The sequence below is a fragment of the Equus caballus genome, chromosome 1, assembly GCF_041296265.1.
Source record: "Equus caballus isolate H_3958 breed thoroughbred chromosome 1, TB-T2T, whole genome shotgun sequence".
In the NCBI taxonomy this organism is placed as follows: domain Eukaryota; kingdom Metazoa; phylum Chordata; class Mammalia; order Perissodactyla; family Equidae; genus Equus; species Equus caballus.
The window spans coordinates 197,661,541-197,669,466 of NC_091684.1; the positions used below are offsets into that span (position 1 = coordinate 197,661,541).

Below are 7,926 nucleotides of genomic sequence, written 5' to 3' on the forward strand. Positions count from 1 at the left end.
TGCCCAGACGAGTGGAAACGAGGCATCTGGGGGTAAGCCGCGTGGAAGCAGGTGATGAGGACACTGTCCGGGGCCCCTTTCCGCGCACAGGGACTCTGCTTCTCACCTCTCCCACCGCCAAATCTCTGGGCGGCCGGCGGCCCCTCTGCGGTACCCGGCGGCGGTGTGGGGCAGGAGAGGCCCTGGGGGTTCGGGAGCCCCTCGGCAGGGCTGGGGCTGTGGCCGCCGGGGGCCAGCCGGGGCGGGACCGGGTCCCGCGTGTTCCGGGAGCCCTGGGGCCGACTGTCCGGGCCGCCGCGGCGCCGGGGCCTCCTGCCTGCATGGCCCGCACTCTCGTCCTCAGGGGCCCTCGCGGGCAAGCCCAGGGGACAGCCGGCGCGCCACCCGGGCAGCCAGTGGCCGAGAGGGGGCGGCCGCGAGGCCCGGGCCCACCTGTCCATGGAGCCTGTGACCTGGGTGCCCTGGTGCCGGGGCCGGGCCGGCTGTGGCCCCAGCGGCCCTGCTCCCGGCCCAGACCCCGCGCCCTCCGTGCTGGGTCTGCAGCCCCCAGGCCCGGCCCGGGGTCCCGAGAAGCCCGCTGTCCCCAGGGCCGCGGCCGCCGAGGCCGGACGTCGTCTTTGTCTCGGCGCCGCGTTGGTCCTGACCTCGTGGGGCCTCAGTGAACCAGGAGGCTGGGGGTCGGCTCCCAGGGCCGCTGACCGGGGCGGGGGGCGTGGGGACCCCGCTGAGTGGCGCAGAGGCCGGGGCAGCTTCGCGGTGGCCCGTCGCGGTGGCCGCGGGCCTGCAAGGGGAGCTGTGACGGCGTGTGGCGCTGCCTGGGCCAGCGCGGGTGGGCCCGGCTCCTGCCCATTGCTGCGCACCAATGACACTGGTGTCACCAACACCTCATTCTTGAAAGAAGTCAGAAATCTCAATTTTGCCTGAATTCTCCCAATTTTAAAATGATGACACATTTAATTTGGAAAATTCCTCAGACCAAGCAAATCACACCTTCGGGCCGCAGTCTGAGACTCAGAGTGGGGGGCCTGGCCTTGAGGACTGGTCTGGGAGTGCTCCCATCTTCTGTTCCCAAATAAGCAGAACCCCCAAAGGCCGTTCTTCAGTCTGAAGAGTTAAACCCACCCCCTAACCCCCTTGGCCATTTCCTGTGTTGGAGGGGAGGAAGGCTCCGGCTTTCTGAGGCCCCCATTCTCTCCTGCTGTTGACACCCCAGACCCACAGTCCTCCTCTCCCCTTCCCTGTGTCCGCCCCTTGCTCCCAGTAACCCCCAATACAGAGAGCCCACGCCCTGGACCCCCTCCAGGGTGACACCCCATATACAGACTGTTACACCCTGTCCTTTCCCACACTGCAAAAACATTCAGACCCAAGGAACACGAGAGAACCAATGACACAGATGGCCTTGAGCCATCATTTATTTTTTAAAGGTAAATCACTTATGTACTTTGGTACTCTATCTTATTCAGGACACATGTCACAGTGGGTGAATGATGGCTCCAGAATTTCTATGCAGGAAAATCTTGGGGGTGACATTTTGTTTGGAAGCGAGGAATAGCTAAAGGACTTCTCCTAAAGCTACGCTGTATAGTAAACTCTCTTTATACTTACATCGCACATTTATTTAAAAAACAAAGAAAACCTGCCGAAGCCAAGCCTTGGCCCCACCACTGTGATTGGTCAGGACACAAGATAGAGACCCCGCATTCTCAGTGGGGAGAGGGATGGGAGGGACCAGATCTCAGAACAGCCAGGCCAATGGTAGGCCCCACTGTTAGGAAATATTCAATTTGGAGGTTGAGGGGTTTTTGCCCCATCCCCGAAAGTGTTCTGGACCAAGAGGATCTGTTCTTCCTACTGGGCTGAGTCATTCTAGAGAAAACCAAACCCTCCTTGACCAAGGGCAGGGGTAAAGTCAGGAAAGTCCCAGACCTCTGCTCCAGTGGGCTCCTTCCACCAGGCGGCCGGATGGCTCATTATGGCCAACACGCAGCCCTCCAGGCCCGGTGCTCTGGCTTGTTGGCCACAGATGGCCTGGGGGACAGGAGCCTGCCCTGCTGCCCGGAGTGTCTCCCAGGGGTCCTGCCCACCGGCCCCTTCTTGGGATCAGCAACTCCAGGGACACCAGGGAAGAGTTTCCCTCGAAGCGACTTCTAAACTTTAGAAAAGTAGAATAGAGTGATAGATTTCTTACTTGCCAGGAAGTGGTTGAATTCTTTCTGTCACCAAAATGCTACTATTTGGTATCATTTCAAGTAAGTGATCTGTGTATAACTCAGAGGGTTTTAATATTTAAAAATAAATGAACAGACAAACGACTGACCCTTCTGAAAAGGAATGTGATGTTTCTCTCCAGGAGCAAAGAAATCTGGCAGGACATACACACAGGTATGGACGTACACACAGGTGTGGACCTGCCGTCAGAGTTATACACAATTATTAGTTTTCAGTTGGAGGGTGTGTCTGGGAGACAAGGGACAAGAAAGCCGCTTCTGCTGAGAGGGTAGCTTCCTCTGACCGGCACCTCCCCACCACAGTCAACTCTGGGTGTGCCGAGCTCCACCTGCCTCTCCGAGCTCACCCACAGCGCTTCTTCCAGCTTCCCCGCAGGCCTGGCTGCCTGGGAAGTCAGCCACAGCAGACGGGCTCCGAGCAGAGCATCTTCAATGGTCCCAAAGCCCAGGGGGATGGTGACATCGAGGGCAGGTCAGAGGCTTGGACTTCACAGCACGAGCATCTTTCTATTTTCCATTCTGGTTTAGGGCTCCATTGGATTTCTTTGTCTCAAATGTCCTCATCGGTCTGCGGGTCTCCTGAAGGTGCACTGGTTTGCTGTGTCTTAGTCTGCTGGACACATGATAAGACGGCGGATGAGACAAGAGGCCTGGTACCTAGTTCCTGGTGATATGAGCTGTAGACAATACCTGCGCACTTCCTCAGTGTGTCTGTGACCTACACACTTGCGCCTGCAGCATCTTGAGAATAGAGAGTGACGTCTTTAAATTTTTTTGAGCAATGATAGTAGTCTAACACACACAGATCGCCTGAGAATTCTCACTATTTTCCAGGCATGATCACGAGACCACAAGATTCAATGTCAGAGCCCCTTTCCTCGAGAGTCTTACAGTTTACTGCAAAGAGATGCTCACTGAAAAGTACAGATCCAGATTACTCTTGCTTCTCATGTTAGGGTCCTTACATCCAGGGGTGAGCAGCGGCCTGCCAAGGGGGACAGCACAGAGCCATGGCTAAACGTGGTCCACGTCTTCCTGGAATCAAAGGTCCTCAAAGGTTTGGAGGGAACGTTATTTATTTTTTTAATTGAAATAACCACAAACCTATTCTGGAACAAGGAATAGCCCACCCCATGCCCAACTGTAGCCCCTCCCCCAGCCGTGTCCCCTCTGTGGGAAAGGAGGGATGCAAGAGGGACAGAGGCTCGGCGGAGCAGAGGAGTGGGGAGTCTGGAGAGAGGGCAGAGGCACTGAAGGGTGTAAATGGCAGGGAGCATCCTTCCCAGGGCGTGGGGCGTTCCCGTGGAAGCCCCCAGGCCTGGTTGAGAGGGAGACCCACAGAAATGCCTTTGGGGACATTGTCAACTTCAGTGACTCCTCCTTTTGTTCCAGAGATGGGGGAGAGACATTCCCTAAGAGCTTCAGCGTGGGGGAGACTGTCTTTGAAGCAAGCCGGGGTCTTCTGAGCTGTGGCCCCATCTACTCTGATGCCTCATCCGCTCTCCGCAGGAAGTGGGCAGCCTCCAGGGCTGTAGCAGAGACGGCGTCGTGTGGAACAGGAGCAAGGAGGCCGACATGCCCTCCGCAGTCTGCTGGGAGGAAGCTCTGCTGAGCAGCTCTGGTTTTAGTTGGAAACTTTCCGTCATGTCCCTGTCAGGGCGGCGGGGGGACTGTGGTTAGGCTTCCTCCTTCCTGCAGTGGACAGGGACCATGGGGCGGGGTGATGAAGCAACGGACAGTGGAGAAGTGACGGTGACAGGAGGTGGAGGTCACCACAGCGGGTTTTCAATTCACAAAAGCATTTCTGCTGTGGGGAGGACGAGGGCCACCCGCCCAGGGAACAGGCCACTGGGGGTTCCGGAGGAGGACCCGCCCAGGCCTCCTGACTTGTGGCTTTAATTATCCAGTTAGTCATACGTTTACTGTCATCCAAGTTTAATAAGCTTGACTGTGACCTGTGAGCAAAAAAGTTGTCCAGGCTAAAAAACAAAGGGGAAAAAAAGCCATTCTGGGCTGCCTGACGGGCTGCGGCAGGACCCTGGAGCCAGCAGCCCTGGAGCAGTGGGCACTGCATACCTTTCCTTTCCTTGTCTTTCCTGGGAGCTGTGTCTTGAACACAGGGCCTCGGGCACAGGCGGGTCCAGTTACAATGGAAACATTTGGGAGCCGACAGCCTGTAACTGCTCAGAGAGGTTTCACTGGCACAGAGCAGCCTTGGACAGCAGCGCCCAGCTCCAGAAGCCTAGGAGGTGTGGGCGGGTGTGGGGACCCTGACAGTCACCAGGCTGTCACCCGGTTTTTCACAGGAAGCTGCAGATGCTTATCGGCTCTGGCCCCTGTCCCTCACCTTAGGGGGAATGGGTGTGTCTGGGTGGCATCCTCCTGATGGGGAACAGGCAGGTTTTTGTCCCTGGCCTTGGAACAGAGCTTGAAGCTCGGCATGCACAGCTCGGGCTTCCATTCTGAGACACCTGATCCCTAGACGTGAACACTCGGCTCTTTGTGTTTTGCACAACCGGATGGACCTGCTCCTCGCTCAGCTTGGCATCTCCTGGCTGCAGCTTCTCTCCTGAGCACCTGATGGCTGTCGGTTACTGTGACTCCCTGCCGTCATACCTGCCTGGGCTTATATATTGCCAGCATCTCACCCCAGCTGCCAGGACCCAGCTCCCAGCAAGGCCATCCACTCACAGCTCTGCCGAGCCAGCAGGAGAGGAGACCTCCCATCCCTCTGTCAGCCTCTGAGTGATTTCATCCACACATACTTCTCTTCCAACCACCCGGGCTATTTTCGTTTTCCTGAGCCACAGGAGCCAAAGGCGCCCGTCGTCCGCTCGCTCTCAGGAGCAGGACGCTCTCCTGGAGCACTCAGGAGCCCGCCACACTGGTTTCTTTGTGAGGTCATCTTTGCAGTGGTTTCCGGCCGCTCTGGCCTCCTTCCTGCTAGCCTCGCACATTCTGGTTTCCAGAGTTCTGAGGGTGGCTCAGCTTAGGGACAACCTGAGGCCTTCTGAGCGCTCACCGCTGGGCTTCACCTGTGCAGGACACAAAAGCCAGGGGGTGGATGGGGGTCGAGGGGCAGTGTTGTTGAGAGCTGTCCAAGGTGGTCCCCCCAGAGGGAGTCCCTTCCCGAGAGAAAGAACCCCATCATCGGTTACACTGGGGAATCTTGAAGGGTCACAACACGTGTTTGTGTAGTAAAGGTTCTGAGAAGTCCTATAGCAAAGAAATTCTGTTCCCTACTGTTAACCTGCTATTTCTCAAACCCAGCGTGATAGGGACCATGGATGGGCTCTTTTCATATCATACCTACTTGCATCTCAAAGAACTATTAATGTCCTGGAATATAGTTTAGGAGATGATGTAACAGTGGTTTTCAACTTACGGAGGCACCTCAATCTCTAGAGCATTTGGACGCAGGTGGTGGCAAGTTTGGCTGTCACAAAGACGGGGGTGCTCCTGTCACTTACTGCCCGGGGCTGGCGATGCTCACCCTCCCGCAGGGCAGCCTCGTCCTCGCCAAGCCGGGAGGAGCTGCGCCCCCGCCGAGGCCCCCGGCACTCCGCCCCTGAGACGCGTGGTTAGATCAGCGCTCAGAACGGCTTGAAACCCCTCTGCAGGTTCACACCTCTCACCGCTCCCCTCTGGGCCCCAGGCGCCCCCTCCCCGCCCTCGTGGCCCCTGGGCCCCCGCCCCCTCTCGGGCCGGGCCCCGCCTCCTCGCGTTGGGACGCCTGCGCGGCGCCGCTGGGGTCCCCTGGATGGCCGGGGCGGGTCCGCTCCAGCGGGGGCTGCGCGCTCCTCCGGAGGGGAAGAAGGACGTGCTCGAGGCCCGCGGGGGCGCAGAGGAGGCCGCTCGCCCTCCTGAGCTCGCTCTCCTCGCCTCACTTGGCGCGGGAAGGGTGCCCCGGCTCCGGGCGAACCCCTGGCGCGGAGCCGAGGTCGGGTGACTCGCGAAGGGCGCGTCGCAGCCCGGGGGCGCGCTGACGCTCCGTCCCGCCCTGTCGAACGGGACCCGCCCACGGCAACCGGTGGGGCGGCCCGAAACTGCAGAGGCTGCGGCTCCGGTCCCCCCGGGGCCTCTGGCGCGGGGCCCCCAGGCCGCAGACCCTCCCGGGGCGGCGGACGACCTCTGCGGGCTGCCGGTTCCTGGCCCCCACCCTGCGGGGATGAGCCCCCCGGACCCCCGCCCTGCGCGCGATCTGGAAACGAGCCCCCGCGGGCCAGATCCCGCCGTTCTCCTCGCCCGCCCCTAGACCTGCAGGATGGGGGATGGTTTCCGGAGCAGGCAAACCATCCCTCCCCACCCCAGCCCGAACGTTTGACATAAACCGCTTCTGCGCCTCTCCCCTTCCTCTTCCTCTCTCAGGATTAGTGTGGGTAAAAAGGAGGGGTGCACCTTTCATTTTGAAAATGACCTTGAGGGCGAGGTCTTGCCAAGTGTGCAGTCCAGTAGGCCCGTTGTGTGGACGAGGACACTGAGGTCTAGGGAGACCAGATTTCAGGTCACGCTGCTGCTGGGCTGCCCAGCCAGGCAGAGAGCCTGGTGCCAGACCCCTTGGCCATTAAGTCAGCACAGGCCCCATTGTTCCCCTTTGTTAACACCCACCGAAGCAAATGCTGTTGGCTTTTCTCTCTGTTAAGAGGAATTACCAAAACCTGATGGGCGGAGGGGAGCTGAGGGCCTGTCCGTATTAGATTCGAGCCTGTCTGCATGCGGATCTGGGCCATCTGGCTCTCTAGGGGAAGGTAATTTTGACTCAGTATTTACTATTAATTAGCGTCCAGACGTGCACAACTCGGTAAAATTAGATGATGGCGTGCAGAAGCGGCTCAAATGTAAATGACTTCTGCTCAGTGGAGAAGCAAATGATTTCTGTCTGGTAGAAAAAATACCCCAAAGGTTATGGCTTTGTTGCCTGTGGGACGTTCACCTGTTCTGTCTCTGTGATCTTCCTTCAGCATTCCTTTTTTGTTGTCTGAGTGCGTGAAGTCTTCGTTCCCATATCCTCTTTTAAACCGGCTTTGTCACCCTGCAGATTCTCTCATTAATGAATTAATCAGCTCACTGGTCCGCACGCACCATCTCTTGTCAAGGCTTCATGTTCCTCTTCCTCTGTAGTCCCCGCCAATTCACAGTCAGCTGAGAGGGACGGTAAACACGGAGTGTTGATTCTCTGACCCAAGCGGAGCATACGCATGACATCAGGGGGGCCTAAGGTTATGGTCCCCCCAACTTTGCAGAGTAAAAGAAATCACTATCCCTGTCAGAAGCACACTAGAACCGTCTAAAGTGTACAAACTCGACACATTACTCCAAGCAGTCCGTTCTCCTTGCCTCACACATGTTAATCAGGCCGTGTCCGTGATCAGGGGCTGGGGCACCGGCCCTCAGGACACCTGCTCTGCCCTCGTCCCCATGGAGAACATGTACCATGCACAGAGTCACACCCGTGAGCCCACCCCTGGGCCACGCACCTGTCCCTCAGCTGCCCACTTACTGGTTGGATGGCCACAAGGGCTCAGCCCAGTTGCACTCGTGAGAGGCTCTGTCTCAGCAAACTTGACAAGGCGGCTCAGAGGGAATCTTGTAATAAAGGTGATAGGGACAGGCAGGCAGGCGTTCAGGGTTCTGGAGCGGAGGAAGAGCAGGGGCAGACACCAACACCCAAGCTGCCCTGTGGCAGAGCAGGAAG

The 7,926-nt window shown here is 58.2% G+C and overlaps 1 long non-coding RNA gene across 1 annotated transcript; it reads right to left on the bottom strand.

The window, feature by feature from the left end:
* Positions 1 to 1,388: 1,388 nt before the first annotated feature.
* On the bottom strand, positions 1,389 to 7,365 carry LOC138925282 (uncharacterized). Its single transcript, XR_011441211.1, has 2 exons — positions 7,165 to 7,365; positions 1,389 to 5,266 (listed from the first exon to the last, which is right to left on the bottom strand). It is a non-coding gene; the product is annotated as an uncharacterized lncRNA (long non-coding RNA).
* Positions 7,366 to 7,926: the final 561 nt, after the last annotated feature.